Below are 24,375 nucleotides of genomic sequence, written 5' to 3' on the forward strand. Positions count from 1 at the left end.
CTCACAGCCACTGTGGTTGCTGACGGTTTCGCTTAGAGCTAAAAGATTCTTCTGCTCCAGTCTAAACCTCAGAGATGTGACTTTTGGATAGGACAGAGGATGCCAAAGTGGAGCAAATAGATAACTATGCAGAGATCCTATAATTCCACTTAATCACGGAAAGTGGCCTTCATCAGAGGTTCTCAATGTGCCCTGTGTGAGCAAGGTGTCATTTTATAGAGAAGTCCTCTGAGTCACTATCTCACAGGGCACAAGGGTCGAGCATCAAGAAACACTTGTCCAAGGAGGGCCCTCCTGCGCCACCAGGATGGAGAGCACGCCTCCAGGTCTCAGCCCTGTCCTTGAAGCCGGAGGATCCTGATTCACAAGAAAACAGAAGCCCGTTGGTTCTGTGTTCTCAGGCAGCTGGTGGCGTCTGCTGTGTCTGGGGTAGGGGAGGCGATCACTCTATCACTGTCTTTCTGGGCCAATTAGATGATTCAGCATATTCCCAGCCTCTCCCTCTGCAGAGGTGATTTATGGTGAGCGCTGCAGGCCCGAGGAGGGTGAGCGATGGGGAAGAGGGGGCCGTCCTCCAGGTGCAGGCGTGTGCGCATGCGCACTTACCCTTCCTGCACACAGTACCAGATGGGGGTTGTGTTGGAGGGAGGTGAAAATATTTGTGGGCCTCTCAGAGTACTTTTGGGGATTCCACCAAGTCTCTCTCTCTCTCTCTCTCTCTCTCTCTCTCTCTCTCTCTCTGGATGAGGAGTAGAAAGGGAAAAATGAGGAGGGGGGGCTGCAGTTGAGAGTTTAGTCCACTCAGCTGTTTTGAGCGAAGAGCTTCTGGGGTGACAAATGAGAAGATGCTGGCTTGGGGGGAGACGACAGGGACTGGGCAGCTTCACCCTGAGCTGGCTTCTGACTGTTGCCGTGGTGAATGGGCTTGAAGCGGAGGCAGTGGCTGTGGGTGGTCGTGCGGGCATGCGTGCGTGCGTGTCTTTGGGACGTACACAGGGTAGCCCCTGCATTGACATTCAAGCGTTTGCCATTGACATTTCCCTGCACTGCTCTGTGGAGTCACTCAAATGTGCGGTTCTGTCCATCTTGGGGCTTAGATGCATTGTGCATCTACTGCCCCAGATTGGTAAGGGAAGCTGTGTTGTGTCCTTAGGGGTAAGGAAGTCCCAGCCCAGTCTTCCTGGAGTCAAAGATAGACCATGACAGGCTTTGGGCCACTATGGGAAGACTGGTTGCTCTGTCCATCTGTCTTTCCCTCAAAGATGGTCTTTAGCTTTTGCAGTGGACTCTTGATATGACCCATAGAGCCGGAACCTTTCCCAGTCCCTTTCTAAGATGCCCCTTTGACATTTCAGGGTCTTGCCTGGCGTCCTTTACCATGCGCATCAGTTATTGTCAGCACCATCAGTATCACCTTCTCCCGTGTTTATTAAGTACCTAGTATATGCCAGCAGCTCTTCCGGAAGCTTTACATACCATGTTTATTCCCCAATACAAGCCTTTCTACAATACTATTAATATCCTGTGATAGTTAATTTGGGATAAATTTGACTGGCCTAGAGGGAGCCCAGACATTTGGTTCAATATTATTCTAGGCATGTCTGTGATGGTGTTTTCTGGATGAGATTCATGTTTGAATAGGTGGACTGAGTACAGCAGATGGCCCCCCATACTGTGGGTGGGCCTTATCTGATCAACTGAAGACCAGAAGAGGAAAAGGGCTGAGTAAGAGGGAACTTGGCCAACTTGACTGTTTGAGCTGGAACTGGGGTCTTTTCCTGCCCTTGAATCGAACCAGCTGTCCTGGTTCTCTGCTCTTCACACTTGGACTGAAAGTTCCACTGCCTCTCTCTCCTGGGACTTCTGAGCCTCCATAATCATGTGAGTCATTTTCTTATAATAAATCTTTTTATATCTATTTATCTATCTATCATCTATCTATTTCTATTGGTTGTTTCTCAGAAGAATCCTGATAGATCTTGGTACCAAGAGTGGTTCCAGAAGGACAGAATTTTAAGGAGAGGTTTCTGAACTGGTTCTGGGGTTTCTGGAATTGGCTTTCTAATCAGATTAGATATAAAAGGGGAATGAAGGGAAGGGAGGGGGGATGGGAAAAGGAAAATTGACAGTGAAATGACTCTGACATAACTTTCTTATGTACGTATATGAATACACGACCAGTGAATCTCAACATTGTGCACATCCACAAGATTGGGGTCTTAATTAGAATAAGATGTACTCCATGCTTGTATAATTATATCAAAATGGATTCTATTGTCATATATAACTGAAAAGAACCAATAAAAAAGATGCTAATGACTTTATTTCCCATAGTAAAGACAACACTGATAATCCATGATGTGATCTGGCAGTAGACATAAGCAGAATATCACCATTGAATACTTGTAATTAAGAACAAGGAGCCTGGTGCAGTGGTGCACACCTGTAATCCCAATGATTCAGGAGATTGAGGCAGGAGGATCACAAGTTCAAAGCCAGCCTCAGCAATTTAGGGAGACATTGTCACAAAATAAAAAGGGCTGGGGATGTAGCTCAGTGGTAAAGTGCCCCTGGGTTCAATCCGTGGGAAGGAGAAGGAGGAGAAGGAAGGAGCTGGGTTGGATTGTTCTGTATATAATACATTTTAACAGTTTTTCTAAACTAATGATTATAACAGAATTGGCTGGTTGCTCCTAACATTGTTGAACAAAGTGGAGAAATAAAAGAATGAGCTCAGGGATTGAAATTCCCAGCTCAAGCATCACATAAATGATCTGAAAGCTTCTACGTGTGCCCTGAAGGAGACCCTGATCTGTAGCCACAGGGCTGAGGGTGCCGAAAATGAAACCCAGAATCTCATCCTGTAACTGGCTGGATTATAAAGCAAGTTGAACTCCCAGCCTCAGAGTGTCTACTGTTAAATGAGGACATTGATTGGGAAGTAATGGGCTCCTGAAAGTTGGAATAGGGCTGTGTGGGAAGACTCCAGTGAGGTTGGGAACACTGTACCTCTAATTTCTGGTGACTCCTCTTCGCCTGTGGAAAAGGTCTCCCTACTCCCAGTGGGAGGCTCCTCTCTACCCCCATCTGAGGCAGATGCCATAAAATACAATATTGATTCTCCTCAGAATCCCCCCTCCCACTTCTTTTTGCTTATGGACCTATAACTACACTGAAATCCCAGCAGGTTCCTAAAGCTAAGGTTTGAAATATGACCTGCAAAGAGCTAGACTGTACTCCAAAACAAAAACTTAAAGGTTGGCTTGTGTTTGTTGATAGAGGTTCACTAAGTGGAGATTCTACATTTAATGTTGCAGATTGAGGAGTTAGAAAATGCTTTACAGTTTGTTTGGTTGACTAAAACATGGACCCAAAAGTGACCCACAGTGAATTAGCTGATCTGTGTTGGTTTATGTAGAGTAAGGGACTCAAGGCTTAGGGAGATTGGAATGTTAGTGCATTTAGCATTTATGAAGTACTCCTCAACAACTCAGCGAGGCCCTAAGCAACTCAGTGAGACCCTGAGGTTGGGATGTGACTCAGTAGTTAAGCACCCCTGGGTTCAATCCCCAATAGGGTCCACAAGACATACCTTCACTAATATTTTGAGAAATAAATTTGTAGGGGAGCCCTGGCATCTTTGAAGAGCTCTGTGATCGCTCTTCTCTTTAGGCTGGACTTCACAGTTGAAACTGCAGCCACTGAATTGGGAAATAAAAATACAGTGGGAATATTTGGATCCTGGGGTGGCAGGAACCAAGGGTCAAGCACTCGACTGCCAAAGGCAAGGTGAGCATGGTTACCATAATGGGTCAGAGTTAAAACAGCAATCAGAAGAGTCTGACTCACACAGACCTATGGCGTTGACTAGGTCATTGTGGTATTCCTAGAAATGAAAAAGAGAGAAAGCCTACCAAGTTTTTGCTTTGGTCTGTATAAACAGAACTAAGTTTTAGGTCAAGTGAACAAAAATTTAACCTGAACCATAAAAACACACAGTCAGCCCCTCAGTCAGTTCCCAGACTTGAATCAGTTTATGGGCCAAGAACCCCTTGAATGAAGGGGAGGCTGTGTGTCTTGAGGAAGGACCCAGTACACTGACAACATTTTATACTATTCTATTGCTTGTTTCTCTGGAGAATCCTGGCTACTACATAGCCCCATTTAACAGATAGGGAAATGGAGGCACAAAGTTTCCCTTAGGAAGTTAGGATTTGGCTCCAGACATTGTGACTCCAAGGCCTTCCTGTCCAAAGCACTAGTGGAGTCTCCTGCCCTTTGGCTCCTTACCTTCTGTATATTCAAACTTTTCCTCAGTGGATTCAGCAATGAAAGAATGAGCTGAGGAGCCTGGACCCCTGCGCTGGCCCATTACCTTCCCCATCCAACTATCCAGTTCACATCACAGAAGGATTAGAGAGAGTCCCTCAGGGCTGGCTTGCTGCATCCTGGGTTAGCAAACCTCAGTCACCCAGAGAAGACAGGTGATGTAGGAGAAACAGGAGGTGGGAGAGCAGCTTCTATTTCTACCTGGCTGTTGTCTTGCTCTGTGGTCATCTTTTTGCATCTCTGTTTTGACAGCTTTGAAAGGTGAAGTATAGGCTCAGTTATCTGTGTTACCCCTGCATCCTGGGATTCAGCAGGGCTGCTACAGTTCACATGGATTATCAAGCAGCCCTATGTAACTAAGTCGGCCATTACTCAATTTGAGCGGTCACAGGAAATGAAGAGTCCATTTCCTGTACTAAGGGTGTGGGGTAATGGTGGAACATGAGGTCAAATTCAGGCTCTATCTTTGACTGGGAGACTCTGAGCAAATTCCTTAAGTCCTCCTAGCCAGTTTCTGTGAAATGGGGACAATGGTATCAACTCCTGGGATTTCAGTGATATTCTATTAGCAAATGACACTGTGGGACCCAGCTGCTCTTGTAAAGGGTCAGCCCTGCTTTCTCTCTCAATTTTCTCCCCCTCTTCCTTGTTTCCTGGCTCCTTTCCCCGATTCCTTTCTTCTACTCAACAAGCAGTTGCTAAGAAGCTTTCTATATGTGCATTTGTGCTGATTCTTAAAAGGTCACATTTCTACCAGCTTTCTGCTTGGCAAGCCAATGACTTCCATCTATCTTCATGTCATGGCTGCTTAAAGGAGGGAGGAGGGCAGAGACTGCCTCAGTGGGCTCATGTGTGTGTGTACACATGGTTATCACATATGTGTGCATGTGTGTGCAGGAACGAATACACATGTATGTGTGCACACACATTCAGACATCTGTGTGTTAGGGTTTGGATGTGAAGTGTCTCTCAGAAGCTCATGTGTGAGACTTGCAAGAAGGTTCAGAGGAGAAATGATTGGGTTGTGAGAACCTTAACCCAATCAGTGAATTGATCCCTGATGGGATGAACTGAGTGGTCACTGGAGGCAGGTGGAGTGTGGCTGGAGGAGGTGGCACTGGGGACATGCCTTTGGGGTCTATATTTTGTACCTTGGAGAATGGAATCTCTCTCTGCTTCCTGATCACCATGTGAGCTGCTTCCCTCTGCCACACTCTTCCTCCATGATGTCCTGCCTCACCTCCAGCCCCGAGGAATGGAGCCTGCTGTCTATGGACTGAGACCTCTGAAACCATAAGCCCTCAAATAAACTTTTTCTTCTCTACAATTGTTTTGGTTGGGTTCTTTTAGTCGTAGCAGCAAAAAAGCTGCTTCGACTAAAAGACTCAAACACCATGTATGTGTACTATTGTACATAAGGACACCCAGGGATATTCACATATGTATATATGTATGTTTAAACTGACAACCACATATGTACTCCTGCCCAAACATTCTCTACCACATGCACTAATGGGTCTAATAAAATTCTCTTCTTGCCAGGTGCAGTGGCACATGCCTGAAATCCCAGTGTCCTGGGAGGCTGAAGCAGGAGGATTGCAAGTTTGATGTCAGCCTCAGCAATTTAGCAAGGCCCTAAGCAACTTGGCAACACCCTATCTCAAAATAAAACATAAAAAGGGCTGGGGATGTAGCTCAGTGGTTAAGCATCCCTGGGTTCAATCCCTGGTACCAGAAACAACAACAAAAAAATTCTCTTCTTTCTCTGCCCCTAAAGTGTAAAGTTGCCAGCGAAAAGCAAATCATCTCTAATGAACTTGAAGGAAATAAGACATTCCTGGGTAAAAGGAGTGAATCCATACCAGACAGAGCTCTCTTCATTTTGAAGACAATCATTTTGAGATGTGCCTTCTCTCAGAGGGGGAAAAAATTTTAAATCAAACAAGACAAGGCAGAAAAGAGACATACCAGGTTCATAGACTGGAAGACTCAACATAGCAAACATGCTGATTTCCTCCCCAATCAATCTGCATATTTAACACAATTTCAATCAAAACTCCAGCAAAGTTTCTTATACTTATAGACAAGCTGCTTCTAAAATGTATATAAAAAGGCAAAGAAACTAAAATAGCCAAAACCATTTTAAAGGGAAAAAAAAGAATGAAGTTGCATTTAAAAAAAAAATTAAATACACAGTAACAGTGGAATGTATTACAATCCTTATTACACATATAGAGCACATTTTTTGTATCTGTATATAAAGTATGTTCATGCCAATTTATGCCATCATACATGTACTTTTAAAATTTTAATATTTAATACAAAGCTACAGTAATCAAGATGTTGTGGTATCAGTGGAGGGTTAACACACAGATCAATGGAATAGAATGGAGAGTCCCAAAGTAAACCCACCATAATGTCACTATCATGGTTTACATTAGGTGTCTACTAAAAGCTCATGAGTGAGACAATGCTAGAAAGCTTAGAGGTGACATTATTGGGTATGAGAACCCTAATCTAATCAGTGTGTTAATCCCCTGAGAGGGATTAGCTGGGTGGGGACTGTAGACAGGTAGAGTGTGGCTGGAAGAGGTGGGTCATTAGGGGTGTGCCTTCAGAGTACATATTTTGTCCTTGTTGAGCACAATACTTTCTCCCCGCCTCCCTCTCCTCCTTGGTTGATGTCCTGAGCTGCTTTTCTCCTCCACACCCTTCCGCGATGATGTCCTGCCTCACCTCAAGCCCAGAGCAATGGAGTCAGCCATGTATCGACTGAGACCTCTGAAGCTGTGCGCCCCCAAGTAAACTTTTCCTCCTCTAAGTTGTTGTTGTCAGATATTTTAGTCACAGCCATGAAAATCTAACTACAAAATGGCCAATTGATTTTTGATAAGGGCACAAACCCAATTTGATGGACAAAGGACAGTTTTTTTGTCAAATGGTATTGGAACAATTGGACATCCAGATTCCAAAAAAAAAAAAAAGAATCTGTACCTAAACCTTCTATGTTGTACAAGAATTAACTGAAAATGAATTACACATCCAAATGTAAAGTGTAAAACTTGTAGAATAAAACAGAGGAGAAAATTTTTATGAACTAGGCTTAGGCAAAGAATTCTTAGACTTGACCCGATGAAGCAGATTTCATCAAATGAAAAAAATGTTTACTCTGTAAAAGACATCGTTAAGAGAATGAAAAAGCAACCTAGGGACTGGAGAAAATATATGCAAATCACAAATTCAACAAAAGACTTGGATGCAGAATATATAAAGAGTGCTCAAAACTCAACAATAATACTAATGGCTTAATTAAAAATGGTCAAAAGAATTAGAAACTTCACCAAGAAGGATGACAGGTGGCAAATGAGCAGAAAAAGAGGCTCAGCATCACAAGCCATTAGGAAATGCAGGTGCATATCACACACCTGTCAGAACGGCTAGAAGTTAAATGCTGACTATATCAAATGCTGATACAAACGTGGAACAACTGGAATTCTCCTATATTTGGGGCTGGAATGGAAAATGGAACAGTCACTCTGGAAAATATTTGGCAGCTTCTTATAAAGTTAAAGATGTAATTTCTATGAGATTCAGCATCAACTCCTCAGTTATTTACCAAAGGGAATGAATCCACTAAGTCAGTGGTGGCCGGACATTAAGGGTAGGAGAGGGCTGGACTACAGAGGGCTAGCACAGAGGAGTATAGGAGATGATGGTCTATATTCTGATTGGGCAGTGGTTGCAAGACTCCATACCAGTGTATTTTTTTAATATAATAATTTACATATGTATTAAAAATCATAGAATTATACATATACACACATATCCACAAATGTGTGCACACACATTCACACGTGCATGCACACACACACACACACACAATTGGGTTGAGTATCCCTGCATTAATTAAACATCTTGTACCATTTGTCTACTGGAAAGAGTCAGTCCTGTTTCAAGGACGAACGGAGATTTCAGCTGGGCGCAGTGGTGCACGCCTGTAATCCCAGTGGCTCAGGAGGCTGAGACAGGAGGATCGCGAGTTCAAAGCCAGCCTCAGCAACAGCAAGGTGCTGAACAACTCAGTGAGACCCTGTCTCTAAATAAAACACAAAATAGGGCTGGGGATGGGGGATGGGGCTCAGTGGTTGAGTGTCCCTGAGTTCATTCCTTGATACCCCCCCCAAAAAAGAAGGGAGATTTCATCCATTTCCAGATGTTGGAAAGACACACTCATCACTAGAAAAGTCAGAAGTGAAGTATTTTGCAAAGAAATCCCTCCCCCTTCCACCCAATGCCTCCAATGTTTTTTGCCACCACTCTACCTAACCCGAACGGTTGTCTTCTATCACAATGTGCCATAACTATGGGGACTTTATTTTTTTTAGATCGTAGATGGGCAGTACCATCTCTGCAAAAGAAGCATGCTTATAGTTTTTTGTTTTTGCTGCTGGGGATGGAACCCAGGGTGTCACACATGCCAAGCAAGTGCTTTCCCACTAAGCCACACCCCAAGCCCACGTGTGAGCTTATGGACACAACAGGACGGAACGTTTCAACCTGAGGCTGACCACATGACAGCAAGGGCCCATGGTGGTCCTGCGTTGACCGTGTCTCTGATTTGCCAGTGATCCACGGAGCTGCTGTGTCTGTCCCATTTGGGACCCTGTCTTCTCTTTCTCAGGAAAGAGAATAGCTATGATAGCAACGCCGTTCCTGATAAACAGATAAGCAGATTAGGACTGGCAGAAATTAGGCCCCTCCAAGCAATCAGGCTGAAGATAAAACAGGAATTTAATGAAAATTGAAAATACAATCCATATTACGTAGCCATTAAAAATGATGTTTACCAGGAATTTGTAATAGCATGAAAAATGCTTGTATCACCAGATTAAGCAAGAAAAGAGCAAATTACCAAATTGCAAGTACAGTTGATCACAATTATATTTTAAAAGATGTCTAGTCAAAAAAATCAGTTACATACACTGTGATGTTGCCGATGACTGCATTTCAGAGGGAGGACAAGCCTTCCCCCAGCCTTCTCCACTTTAATCTCTATATCTCTAATGCTTTCTAGAAGGACTGTGTTATGTCTAATTTAAATGAATCGTCAAACTTAGAAAATACAATGTCAGAACTTCATTGTTGAAATGCAATTGGGAGCCCGGGTGCCATTATGTGGGAATCATCCAATTTTGGTTCAGCACTAATCAGGTCCCCCCAATTCCTTATGTGATCAAACCAACACTGCCCATGGCCCAACCCCTCCACACTCCCAACTGGCAGGCACAGGGTGGTGGCCGGGCACTCCCTCTGTGACTAAGTGCCTCAGCAAAGCCTTAGGGCAGGCTCAAGGACCTGCCACCGTTGTCAATGATCAGCTAGCTTGCTTTGGGCGATTTTGCCAAACCACACATTGGATCAAAAACCCAAACCTGCCTGGTTTCAACCCAAACCCGTCGAAGTCCTGGTTTCTCTATGGATCCTGTCTGTTCCATGAAACCGCAGGCTCCCTCCCCAGCCCAGCCCTCAGAGCTCACCCAACCTCTGTCCCTTTGTGTCTGGTGGCCCACTCTCTCCTCCAGCTTCTCCTGATTGACAGAGCCCACCTGTCAATCACAGGGCCTGCTCAGTGGCCTTTGAGGAGGTAACGCGGGGCCCCTGACATGGCCATTCTTCCGCTCAGGGCTAAGCCCTCTCCCAGCCTCCTGCCAAGCCCCCGGAGTGTCCTGCAGGCTTCTCACAATACCCGGCCGCCTTCATTAGCCCCGTGGGTCTTCTGGGCCCCTTCCCAGTGCAAGGCGCCATTCACGCTCATCCCCGCCCCCCAAATTCAGTGTTAGGCCACCTGACCCCTGTCGGCAGCAATTTCCGTGACAAGGCTCAGTGTGGGAAAGGCCAGCGACACCCTTTCTAGGCAGATCAGGCCCCACGCGGCCTCCTTTGACCCTGCCCATCTCCTGCTGCTGCTCCCTGCTGCAGAGGGCAGGCCGGTGGGTGGCAGGCTGCTGCGCTGCCCTTACATTTGGGGTCCTCTGAGAAGATTCCAGAAAGGGCTCTAGCACCACTTACAAATGACAAAAGCAGTGAAAGTCAATGTCACTTGCAGTGGCACTACATTCTATTGGTTACAAGTGGGTCATCCCCAATTCCAGGGCAGAGGACATAGATGTCACCTCTCCATGGGAGAAGGGTTGGATAATTTGTAGACATGTTTAAAACGGCTTGGGATAATGTATCTGGGTGAGTCTCACCCCTCTGTGATTCATTGGAGCGTTTTTTTGGTCACGATGCTTAAAAAAAAGAAACCCAGGAGTTCCCAGGGGTGCCATTGAAGTGTTGATTATGGGAAAAGCCCCAATCTAACACTCCGACAGGACTCGAATGACAGTTTGAACCAGGATAGCCACCAGCAGCACATTAGCACAGATATATGCCTGTTCCAGGTATGGAGGGGAGCAGCCACTTCACAGGGTACAGAAAATAGACAAGGCGTGGAATGCTTAGAAAACCGGAAGCTTGCTGGGTGTGGTGGTGCACACCTGTACTCCCAGAGCCTGGGGAGGCTGAGACAGGAGGATCGCAAGTTCGAGGCCAGCCTCAGCAACTTAGTGAGGCCCTCAGCAACTCAGTGAGACCCTGTCTCTAAATAAAATACAAAATAGGGCTGGGGATGGGGCTCAGTGGTTGAGTGACCCTGAGTTCAATCCCCCGTACCAAAAAAAGAAAAGAAAAAGAAAGAAAGAAAAGGGAAGATTTCTAGCCGCCTTTTAATAAACAGCACCAGGAGTGGTCAAAGATTGTTCAGATTTTAAAGTCCGACCGGCCATGTGGCTCCAGGCAGGTGGCTTGGACTCTCTGGCCCCTCTTCTCTCCTCTGGAGAGCAAGAAGGTCAGATGAGGCCTCTGGGGTGAGCCCTGGTAGCAATTCTCCATGATTTCGAACCAGGGGTAAAGCACCCAGCTCCGCAGGGCTTTGCCGAGCCTTCCAGCCCACGTCTGGGCAGAAAAGAATTCAAACAGAAGGTGGGTCTGAGGACAGTGTTGCTGGGGAGTGAATAAATCATATCCCAGGCCACCGTGAATTGATATTGCAAAGAAGAGAAAGGGAGGGAGGGAGGGACACCAGAATTCTTCTGCAATTTAGGGATTAAAAACCAAAAACACACTTGGCAATTATTCTAAGCTGGCAAAAGAGCCACGTGACAGATGGTCTTGGAAATCCCGAGAGCAGTTCCTCGACACAGCCCACATGGAATCCTGGCCAGAGGTTTCCTCCACGTCTGGATCAGTTCACCCCTAAGCAGAACCCACATAACACTGGTGTCTTCCCGAGGCCCCGGGAGGAGATGCAGAATCCCTTGCCCTGTGGGGAGGGAGGGGGTGGAAGAAGGAGCGTTATCCACAGGCCGTGGCATGTGTGGGAATATCACAGCAGATCCTATTGATATGTAGAATGATATGTGCTAAGAAATAAATGAATTAAAATCTAAACATTTTGTATTATTTTTTTCTGTGCTGGGAATTGAACTCAGGGGCACTTAACCACTGAGCCACATCCCCTGCACTTTTTATATTTTATTTTGAGACAGGGTCTTGCTGAGTTGCTTAGGGCCTCACTAAGTTGCTGAGGCTGGCCTTGAACTCATGATCCTCCTCCCTCAGCCTCCTGAGTTGCTGTGGTTACAGGCATGTGTTGCTGAACTTGGATGAACATTTTTTTAAAGACAGAGGGCAGGGATCAAGATCTTGGCTGAAGAACAAAGCAAATTTATCAGGCTAGGGCTGCAGCTCAGAGGTAGAGCATTTACCTAGTGTGTACAAAGCCCTGGGTTCCAGCCTCAGCACCACAGAGGGGATAAAGAGTGAATGCATAAAACAGATGGGGGATAGGGACTTGGTTCCATCTGGGTGCGGACCAAAGATTTCCCAGGATTTTTCTGCATACATCTAGGTTCATCCATATGGTAGGTGATTTTTTTCCCCCAAAGATGGCTGAAAGAACATAGTCTTCTTAAAATGTAATGTCAGATTGGATCTATGTGCCCTCCCACTTGAATCCGGTAGCCTGTGATGATGGCAAAAATAGCATCACCTGATTCCTGAGGCGAGGTCATTAAAAACCACCAAGTTTCCTCCCGATTCTTTCAGGAGTTTTCCTCCTAGAATCTGGAGAGCATGCTCTGAGCAAGCCCAGGACATAGGAAGAGGTCCACCTGCAAGTATTCAAACCAGTAGCCTCAGCTGAGGTCCCAGCTGATAGTCAGCATCAACTACTGGCTGTGTAGCTGAAGGAGCTTCCAGAGAATTACAGCCTCCAGCCTTTGAGAGACCCCTAACCTTTGAGTCTTCCCAATTGAAGCCGCAGATGTTACAGAGCAGAGAGAAGCTGTCCTGGTTACACCATTTCCAAATTCCTGACACACAGAATCTATGAGCAAAATAAAATGGGGGTTGTTTTAAGTTGGTAAATTTGGGGATATTTGTTACACAGCAATAGTAACTGATACACCTCTGAATTGACCATAAAGGTTTATTTCTCAAACCATAGTCTTGGGATAGCCTACAACCAGAATGGGGGAAGAGGCTGATAAAAATTCAAGTTCCTGTCCCTCCTCCAGATACAAGGATACAGAATTTCTGGGGGGATGGGATCAGAAAAATTGATCTTTTTTAAACAAACACCTCCACATAATTTCCCCCCCCCCTTTTTTTTTCTAAATGAGACTTACTGAATGATCATCTCACCTTCTTCCTCTCTCTATGTGGTCCCTTGTCTGGTTAATTTTTATGTTGATGTTAAAGAACCCTGAGACTAGATAATATATAAAGGAAAGAAGTTTCTTTAGTTCACAGTTCTGGAGGCTGTAAGTTAAAGATTGGGCATCTACATCCAATGAGGACCTTGTGCTGCATCACAACTTAGTATAAAAGTGAAACAGCAAGAGGGGTGCTATGATTTCCCTCTGAAACTCGTGTTGAAATTTGATTATCATTGTGGTAGCAACATCTTGAAGGCCCCACCTCCCAGTACTACCACAACTATATTGAAACCTTAGCACCTTGCTATCTTTCCCTCTCTTACAGACCAACAATGTTTCTTCCAAACCTCCTGTGGCCACATGACTAAACTGAGATGTAAGGAGAAAAGTCACGTGGCAGATTTCTGGGAACCTTTCTTCAAAGACAACTGACACACGTCCTTTCACTGTTTTCCTACCTGTCTTCCATTCTGCTGGCTGGAATGTGGATGTGAAAGCTGGCTCCATAACAGCCATATTGGACCAAGAGGTAAGCTTGGAACTGGAGTTCATATATAGTTCAGTGAGAAGATAGCAGGATCCTATCAGAGTTACCTGGGTCTCTGAGGACTCCATGAAACAGCCACTATACCAACCCTTGCCTTCATTTCCCTACACTTCTATGTATAAAGGAAACAAATTAGCTTCTTTAGGCCAATGTTACTTCTTCTTCCTTGCAACTGAATTTCATTTTAACTGGTACGAATAGCAAATGTCATGAGGGGAAAATCCCCAGTTGATTTGGTGTCCAGAACCAAAGGCTTTCCCTAAGGCAAAGCCTAGAATAAGGTGAGGCCAGAAATCTGTCCCAGGTCACACAGGAGAAGCCCTCTGAAAGCCAGCAGGTACTGAGAGTCTAGCTGCAAATTCAGCTTTGTGCTGAAGGCCTCATCGGGGGGAAACTTGTATCTAATCACTCTATTATATGTTTATAATAATGGGGCCTATGTGCTTATGCTCAGCAACGTGATTACATTTACTCTCACAAGAAGTAAGAAATATAAGCAAATCATCTCGGAGGGGTGAGCGCATGGGCATGCAGCTACCAAGTGGAGGTGCTGGGGCTTCGACCCAATTTTTGGTGATCCCAAAGCCCAGGGGTGAACATTTCTATGACCTTCTAGAAACCGACTCTCTCTTCCATCCACCTGGAGCCAGCTCTCTCTGAGGTGACACACCTTCTTCCTCCAGGGGACAGAAACTTGGGAAGCTCCCAAAGATCTGGCAGCTTCTGTGTTGGCAAGGGAACATGCTAGAACTAGCTCCTGCAAAGGGGCAGAGTCCCTGAGAGGGGTTTGTAAAGGATCATTGGTCCAGGGCTTGGAGAGGGCTGGGCCTAAAGTGCTATTGGCCTGAAGCCACTGAAGCCACCTGTGAAAGAAATCTGGGTGTGTGTCTGTGTCAAGCATGACAGGGAGTTCACCCAGCCAGAGGCGACAGCTCAGGGGAATTTCTCAGCCTCCCCGTTTTCAAGTGAATGATTCCTAATTGCTCACTCTAGAAAGCAGAGGGCCCCTGTCTCCGTCACCTTCACCTCTACCCCTCTCTTGCAAACCACCAATTAAGAGGCACCAGAAACTACTAGCTGCTAATTAATACTAATTGACAGGGCCACTTAAAGTAAATGCTGTTTTAAAAGCCAGAGTGCTTACCCATTCCTCCGTTAAGTTGGGAAAGTCATGCCCAGGTCACCGGGCTGCCCTGTCGTCTCCTGTCCATTGCGTTTCATTCCCACTGCATGTCACCCTGATGGGCCTGCTGCAAAGGTGGTCGACCCTGGCATCCTTGCCAAGGATGTGCCCGATGTGGGGGGTCCCAGCAACTTCCTCAGGAAAAGAATCCACACCGACAACAAATAGGGAGAGGGCACTAGAGGGACAGTGGGGAGCAAAAGCCCCCCAGATCTCTGGGCCTTGTCACCCAGTCTGGACACACGACTTGTATGCGAAGGACCGAGGAAGTCAATCTGTGATGGCCACTCAATGTTTCCGGCTCTCTGTCTTCCAAGAGCATGGTGGAATTGCACTCCCTGGCCCACTGTAGTTGAGCACGGCCACGTGACCTGTCATGGCCAAGGAGTTATGAGCAGGAAGTGGTGGGTGTCACTTCCGGGCCAGGATATTTCATAACTGGGGTGAAGCCTCCAGAGTTTGGTTTCCCTCTGTCACAATGGATGGCAAGATTTCTGTTTTTCTTCCTTCCTTCCTTCTTTCCCTCCCCCCTGCCTTCTCTCTCTTTCTCTCTTTCTTTGCATGCCTATGTTTATTGTGGCACAGCTTACAACTGCTAAGATACAGAGTCATCCTAGGTGAGCAGGGCACAAAGGCACATGCCTGTAATCCCAGCAGCTCAGGAGGCCAAGGCAGGAGGATCACAAGTTCAAGGCCAGCCTCACCAACTTAGCAAGGCTGTAAGCAACTCAGTGAGACCCTGTCTCTAAATAAAGAATAAAAAGGGCTGGGGATGTGGCTCAGTGGTTAAGTGCCCCTGAATTCAATTCTCAGAACAAAAAAAAAAAAAAAAAGAATTGGCCTAGGTGTCCAGTTACAGATGAATGAATCAAAAAATGTGTTAGACATACCCAACAGAGGACCACTCAACCACAAAGAAGAATGAGATCTTGTCATTTGCAATGCGATGGAAGGACATGGAAGACATCATGTTAAATGCATAAAGCCAGACAAGGGTTGCATGTTCTGTTTCATATGTGGAAATTAAAAATGTCAACCTGAACGTAGCACAATGGTTTCTAAGGACCGAAAAGATTGGGGAAGGGGGATGGAAAGGGGATGGCTGGATGTGATCAGTGAACACTCTGTGCATGGATGGAAATGTCAGTCAACCCATCACGATGTACAGTGAACACGTGTGAATAATAATTTTCAAAAAGAAATGTTAAAGATGGTTCCCAGCCCAAGCCTAGGCCTCCAGCTGCAGCACTGTCCACTGGACTGCATTCCTTGGCAATAATCTTTGTCTCCTGGTTCATCTCATTCTCGGTCATTCCTGTAGTTTTCTATCACTGCCACACAAATGTGAATTGTATTATTAAAGCAACTCAAATTCATTCTTGTGTACTTCTGGAAGTCAGAGTTTTCATGCCCATGGATGGGCTAGAATCTAGGTGTCTGTGAGGTGTGTTCCTTCCTGGAGGCTCTAGGGGAGAATCCTTTCCACTTCCAGCTTCAAGAGGCCGCCTGCATTCCCAGCCTCGTGGCCACCTCCTCTATCTTCCATGTCAGCAAGGTTGATTCTCTGGCCACAAGTCATAGCTACCTGTCTGACCACAGCTGAGAAATGTTCCCCTTGCAAGGACCCCTGCAATTTATCTGGGTCCACTTGAGTAATCCACTGTAGTGTCCCCACTGTGAAGTCCTTAGCTAGTCAAATGACAAATTACCTTTTTTTTTTTTTTTTTTTGGTACCAGGGATTGAGCTCAGGGACACTCAGCCACCAAGCCCCATCCCCAGCCCTATTTTTAATTTTATTCAGAGACAGGGTCTCACTGAGTTGCTTAGCACCTCATTTTTGCTGAGGCTGGCTTTGAACTCACAATCCTCCTGCCTCAGCCTCCCAAGCAGCTAGGATTACAGGTGTGCACCACAGCATCTCACTGACAAATGACCCTTTTGCCACATGTCACGTTCTAGAGGTTAGAACATGAACACCTCTTCAGGACTCTCACTGTGCCTACCATGGTGCCATCTCAACACCTGCAGAACCCCAGCCAACCCCAAACGGGCCGATTGTGTGTGTCACAAATAGATCTGAAAAAATAAAGGGCCATTTCTTACAGTGGCTCAGCCCAGCAATTGCCACAAGGGCTCTTAACTGCTTAGTGTTTGGGGCAATTTTTCTATTTGGGAATTCTTGTTGACATGCTTGGGGGGATTACAGATCTCATCCAACACTGAACATGTCCTTAGTAGTCATAGTCGTTCCCTGAGGCAGATTGGGGGTGTCTTTACTGTCATCAGTAAAGGGCTGAGGATGTGGCTCAGTGGTTAAGCGTCCCTGGATTCAATTGCTGTCACTCTCTGTGACGATCCTCTTGGCCACCCTCGTGGAAGAGGACCCATTTCAGCAGCCAGCATCTGTGGCTCATGCTTTCAAGCACCATGTCTGGCTTGCTCAGAACAATGTCACATCAGATGTGGCATCTGTGGAGTTCCATTCTCCACAGTGACTCAGTTGTCAGGAGGGAACTCACTTCCACGCAACAGTGGCTTCCGAGGACACTCCCAGGCGAGCTGCCCCAGAGATCCCAGGAACCAAAGGCTCATGACCCAGAACCCTGAGCCCCAGCCATGCAGTGGATGAAACCAATTGAAAACCAAGTGAGGAGGAAGGACACTGGGTAGGACCCCACAGGTAGGACAGAAGACTGGTGGGGACAAGTCACACAGTGTCTAAGTCCTGAGTTAGGGCATGGCCCTGTCTCTTTCTACTGCATCCATCTGCACTTAGGACGTTAGCGCTGACATTTGAAGTTGACAGACGTCTAGAAGGTTCCTATGGCCAACAATGTGCCTTCTCTCTACTAGAGAGATGCAGAGAAATGGCCACCTGGTCACAGCTGTCCTTCTCCAATGAACCACTGTTCTTATTTGCATTTCTTAGGCTAGAAGACGCAGGGGACTAGAATGAGTGTCACCAATAGGTGGCCGAATATTGAGCGTCTCATGAATATTTAGTTGATCATGAATATTTAGTGCCTCAGGTGCCTTAAATATATTTAGTGCCTCATGAATATTTCGTGTCTCTTGTATATTTAGTGCCCCGTGGATGCTAGAACTCTCTTGCGGTTTCTGTCTCTGTTCCCTCATAAACTGTTTTGCATCTAACATTTCTGCCATTACGTATCAGTGACAATGTTCTCCCACCTGTCTCCTTGTCTTCCATGGCAGAATTGAACATTCTCAAACAGTACTACAAATGCACACTATGTCATTCATAGCAAAAACTAAACTCTCTCCTTGGTCAGGATTTGTCACCTATTTATGAGTGTTCAGAGGACACAGGGTGACGGAGCATGCTGTCCTACTTGATGACAGGAGCATCTCATATAATCTATACAGCAGCCCAACAAGGTAGGCCTTGTTATCCTTAGTTTACATAAGGGGATATTGAACCACAGAGAGGTTTAGAAACCTGCCAGAGGTCACACAGCTTGTAAGAAGTGCATTCAGAATTTGAATTCAGATCACTTTTATGTTCCTCCATTATATTGTGCTTTGGGGTTTGGATCTCCACGGGGAGGTGGGTGACATTTCACATCAGTTTGATGCTTCCGGTCTTTTCAGCTTCCACTGTGATCCAATGGCTAGCACCATTCAACCCGGACTATTGCAGTACTCAGTTTGTTCTCTCCTGTTCAAATGTGGTTTCCAGAGCGACCATTTAACAACACATGTTATGACACTGATAACATCATACCCCCACTTACACCCTCCATTGAGGCCTGGGGATGTACATCAAGGCTAGAGCACTTGCCTAGCATACATGAGGTCCTGGGTTCCATTACAGACCTGAAATCAATCAGTCAATCAATCAATCAATCAGTTCTCCAATGGCTGTCCTTTGCTCTGTGAATAAAGATCCAAATCCTCACTGTGACCCACAACTTTCTACCAAGCCTACACAGTCTGGCCTCTGTTGACCCCATCAGCCTTTCCAAGCGCTGTCCCCCTCACTGTCTTTCTGGCGACACAGTGACCTCGATCATTCCTCAGATGTGCCACATGACCTTCCAGCATGGGCGATACACACATGTCAGTCCCTCGGTCCGCAGTGCCTCCCTTCCCTTCTCCCCACCCAGCTCCCTGGTTTACAAATCCCTTTCCAGCAAAGCACTGAAGTCAACTCATAATTATATTTGCATTCGTGTAAATATTTACCAGCCTTTTCTGTGACCTGCAAAAGCTCTGCCATCACGGCTTTTGTTCCCCTCTGACCCTCTAGTGCCCTGTCCATATTTGTTGTTATCCATGTAAATTCTTTTCCTGAGGAAGTTTCTGGAATCCCTGAATCAAGCACAGCCTTGGCAATTCTTTTTCTCTCAAAGAATCACTTCACCTGCAACCCAAACCCATGGTCACTTGTGTCGTGTGACTTTGAGTGGTCTCAGAAGTACCCTTCGTCCTGTTCTTTTGCTGGAAAATTCTACCATGGCAAGAGATCATGCCTTTGGTATAGAGTCTTCTGTGAAAATACAAATATTTCTGGGAGGACTTTCACATAAAGCCATAATTCACTTAGCATCATATTCTGGTCACACGTATTGAACACCTACTGTGTGCTAGAGACTATGCTACCCATATGACATGTTAGTTTTCTCTTGAACCATAACTAATTATCCCAGTATGTAGAGACTTAAAACAACAAATATTTATTTTCTCCCAGTGACTGTGGTCCCGGAATCTGTATGTAGGTTAGCTGGCCCTTCTGGGGAGGGGCCACCTCCAGGGTCACTCATGTGGCTGCTGTTGACAGACCTCAAATCCCCCTTGATTGGTGGCTAGAACGTCAGTTCCCAGCTACGTGGGCTCTTCACTGGTCAGTTCATAGATGGCAACTTGCTTCCTTCAGAGCCATCAAGCAAGAGAACAAGACGATGAAAACTTAGCCCTTTCCTAGCTGAACCCCACAAGTGACACCCCATCACTTCTTCTATATTCTATTTTGATTCTTTTGTTCTCTCAACAGCCTTAGAATGGACTTTTATCTTCTTTTCAAAAGGGGGAAAGCCAATTCAGGAATGGCGTGATGATTAAATTTTGTGTGTCACTTGACTTGGTCAGATATTACGCTACATGTCATTGTGATGGTGTTTTGTGTATGTGATGGACATCTATAGTCAGTTCACCTTTTGGTAAAAGAAAACCCTCCATAGTGTGGGTGGGCCTCATCTAATTAGTTGAAGTCCTCAAAACCAAAGCGGGTTTTCCGGAGAAGAAAGAACACTGCCTCAAGACTACAACATTGATCTTGCCGGGGTTTGTAGCCTATGATTTCCTCTACCAGGTCCCATAATCATATGCACCAATTACTTTACAAATATACATGTGCATACATTGAAGGGGTTAAGGACACATTATCCCAAGATTATGGTTCCCTGGGTCCCCTGATATATTACATATTTTAAGTTGATAAGTGGCAGTTGCAGGAAAGACTGACCTCCCCTTTGTCCCCTGCAGCAGGTCATAAGACCCTCACGTGAGAGGTGCCCTTCCTAGACCAAGAAGATAGCAGCATCTTTATCTCTCAAGACGGGGGGATACTGAGAGCAACCCAAGGGAAAGGGACTTGGTAAGTGTCCCCCACTTACTCCCCTTAGCCCATACCCTTTGTCCCATCACATATTTCTACCACTTTCCACCCTTCACCAAACCTAGTACAATAACACCCAGATTCACACTTTCCTTGGGGTCTTCATTTCCTTATGAAAACTGCTATGTCATGTAAAACTTCTATTAAATAAATTTGTACACTTTTCTCTGATAATCTCTCTTTAGTCAATCTCATTTTCAGGACCCCAGCCAGAGAACCTAGGAGGGTGAGGGAAAAGCTTTTTTTCCCTTCCCCTACAACACACACACACACACACACACACACACTATTGGTTCTGTTTCTCTGAAGAACCCTGACTAATACAGTAAGTTTTCCCAAGTCACGTGGCTGGTAATGGCAAAGCAGGGAGCTGGGAAGAAGGCATGAGCATCCATTCAACAAATGGCGGAAGCAATATGGCGGATGGCACTTTCCAAAAATGGCCACCACAATATATCCCAATCTATAGGCTCTTCTTATAATGTGATGTTGAGGCCTTTCTTATGAAGAGATGGGGTCTGTGTCCCCTCCCCTTGAATGTGGGTAGGTATGTGATGACCGCAAAAAATTCACTACTTGATTTCCAAGCCAAAGTCTTGAAAGGTGACATGGAGGTGTAGCTCAGTTAGTAGAGTGTGTACCTAGCATGCTCAAGGCTCTGGGTTCCATCCCCAGCAGCACTCACACAAAAAAATGTTGACACCTCTTCTACCTATTCCTCTTTAGATGTTGACACTTGGAACTAAGTAGCCACACCACGAGGCAGCCCAAAGTAGCCCATGCAGAGAAGGCACCTGGCAAGGTAATCCATACATGTCCTATCTGATGGCCAGTATCAAATACCACACATGGAGCACATGACCCTTCAGATGATTCGAGAATGAGCCTTTGAGTCCTCCTAACAATGATTGCAGCTACTCCAGAATGAAAACAAGCAGCCCCTGTCAGGCCTTGTCCAAATCCATGGCACACTGAAACTGAAGATGGTTGGTGTTTGAAGTCACTACGTTTGGGGGTGATTGGTTGCTTAGCAATAGATCTGGCCACACAGGAGACCCAAGGGATACACCAGTGAGCCAGGTGGATGCATTTGGTATTTTGTGTCAACTATAACAAGATACCATAGGCTGGGAACATCGCCAACATAAACATGTTGCTCACAGTTCTGGAGGCTGGGGAGCCCAAGGTCAAGGTGCCAGCAGAGTCAGTTCATAGTGAGAACTTTTTTCTTCCTCTTTTTTGTGGTGCTGGGGATTGAACCCAGGGCCTTGTGCATGTGAGGCAAGCACTCTACCAACTGAGCTAGATCCCCAGCCTGAGGCCTCTCTTCTTGACTTGTAGATAGCTATCTTTTTTCTGTGTTCTCATAGGACAGAGAGAGAGGGAACAAGAGACTGCAAGAGCGCCTGTCTCCTTATAAGGACATGATCCCATGCATCAGGGCTTTACCATGACCTAATCTCATCCCAGAGGTCTCACCTCCTAATATCATGTCACTGGAAGTTGGGGTTTCGACATAGGAATTTGGTGGTGGGCGGGGAGGACACAGGGAGTTCAGTCCATAGCAAGTTGACATTCCAAATGAGAGAGACAGCTCCTAATCCCATAAACAAACAAGCAAATAACTTCATTGATGCTTCAGAGAAAAATCAAACAGGGCCATGTGTTCCGGGGGAACTGCGGGACCTGGTGGCCAGGGACAGCCTCTATGAGGCAGTACTGTTTGAGAAGTGCATGACGGGAAGGGGCAGAGGCACAGAATGCAGGAAGAGGGGATTCCTAGGTAAAGGGGCAGCAGGCTCAAGGTTCTGACCCAGGACACTCTTTGAGTGGCAGCTCTTTGAAGAATGGAGCAGCTGGGAGGTAGCAGAGGGTGCCAGGGCTCTGCCCCACAGCCTGCAGCAGGGAGGCACAACTTGGTTTATTGATAGTGACACGTGGGACTGCTACATTTGTGGCCTCCTGGCTAACCTGTGGAGACTGTGCCAAGCAAGGGGTCCCTGGGAAGCTCGGGGTCAAGGGTCAACATAAGCTGCCTCAGAGCTGGTCCGGCCCTGGGAGGAGCAGACGTGTACTTCCGGCCTTGGGAACAGAAGCAGGAGGACAGGAGAGCCCCCATGCAGATCAACAGGCTCTTTCTTTGCTCTAAGCTCAGCAGAGCTGGGCCTTTGTGTGGAGCTGGAGCCCCAGGGAAGCTCTCATGAAGGGCCCAGAGTTTCGGACTTTCATTGTTCCTGGTCATAGGCCTGGTATTTGTTTTGGGCCTCTCTTGGAGTTGATTGAAAAAAGAAACTGGGGTGGGGGATGGCAAGGCTGGAGTGGGCCAAGGTGACAATGGACTAATGAGCCACAGGGTGGGGTGAGGGGAGGAGTAGGGCAAACACCCATCCTGCACTTCTCAAACAGCACCGCCTCACAGAGGCTGTCCCTGGCCACCAGGTCTCATAGTTCCCCTGGAACACATGGCCCTGTTTGATTTTTCTCTGACTGTAGCTCGGCTACAGTCTCTGGACACCAGATTCCCAATGTCATGGACACTGTGGAGCTCATCCGTGTGTTTTACATCCCCACTGTCTTGTGCAAGGCACATCTGAGAATTTCCAGGGAATGACCTTGCCACTCAAAGACCCTGCTAGTGTACTGTGGAGATTTCCCTCTTGGAGTCTGTGGGAATTTTGAATTAATGCTTCCGAAGTTACATCCCCGTCAACAGGAAAAGGGTAGATCAATTGTGGTATAGTCATAGAATGGAATATCACACAGCAATAAAAAAGGACAAATGTCTGAGATCTCAGTAACATGAGTAAATCTTACAGACATCCTACTCCATGAAAGAAACCAGATACAAAAGAGGAAATGCTGTTGGAACCATTTGTATGAAGTTCAAGGACAAGCGACACCCATACATCACGTTAGAATAGTGGTTGTTTATGGGGCATAGACTAGGAGAGTGTATTGACAGAACCTTCTGGGGCAGGTATCAGAATTGGTTTAGATCTTTATGTGAGCGAAGGTTACACATGTCTATACATATGCGTACATACATACATATATATACATTCATCAGTTATACATTGAAGTAAAATCTGTGCCTCTACTATATCCATGTTACACTTCCAAAAAAATATGATCTGTTAATGAACTCAGGAATGTAGGGACTGCTCAGGGAGCCAGGTTCTGAAGGAAAGGAACTGAGGAATTCAAGCTTCATTCTCAAAATGAACCTTTTGGGGCTGGGGATGTAGCTCAGTGGTAGAGTGCTTGCCTTGCAAGTAGAAGGCCCTGGGTTCAATCCCCAGCACCACAATAAAACAAAAAAGAACCTTTTTTGGGTAGATGCTCAGAAAGTGTTTCTTTCCTCCTTTTTATTGGTTCTTTTTAGTTATACATGACAGTAGAATTCATTTTGATAAATTACGTAAGTGCGGACTGTATCTTATTCTGGTTAGGACCCCATTCTTATGCATGTACATGATGGTGGGATTCACTATGGGGTATTCACATAAGTACACATGGAAGCTGACCCACAATAAGGGCAGGAGGGGAGGAAAAGCTATTCAATAGATTAAACACAGGGGAATGGAAGGAATGGGGGATAGGAGAAGGAAAGATAGTGGAATGAATCCAAAACAATATCCCTAACTATTTATATGAAAAAGGAACTTTTTCTGGCACTTGTCCCCCATCTCACTTCCTGTCTTGTACACAGCTTACAGAGGGGCTACCTTTGAGCACAGAAGCCAGGAAGCCCACCAATAGTAATAGTCTGTAACTGAGACTGTAACAAAGTACCCTGGTGCTGTAACAAAGTTCTGTAGATAGGGTGGTTTATAGACCAGAGATTAGTTTCCCACGGTTCTGGAAGCTGCAAATCTGAAATCAGGGTGATGGCATGGTCGAGCTCTGGTGAGGGCCCTC

The 24,375-nt window shown here is 46.0% G+C and overlaps 1 non-coding gene across 1 annotated transcript; it reads left to right on the plus strand.

The window, feature by feature from the left end:
• The first annotated feature begins 23,691 nt into the window (after positions 1–23,691).
• Trnaa-ugc lies at positions 23,692–23,764 on the plus strand. Its single transcript has one exon. It is a non-coding gene; the product is annotated as a tRNA-Ala (tRNA).
• Positions 23,765–24,375: the final 611 nt, after the last annotated feature.

Source organism: Marmota marmota, unplaced genomic scaffold (assembly GCF_001458135.2).
Source record: "Marmota marmota marmota unplaced genomic scaffold, marMar, whole genome shotgun sequence".
Taxonomy (NCBI): Eukaryota; Metazoa; Chordata; class Mammalia; order Rodentia; family Sciuridae; genus Marmota; species Marmota marmota.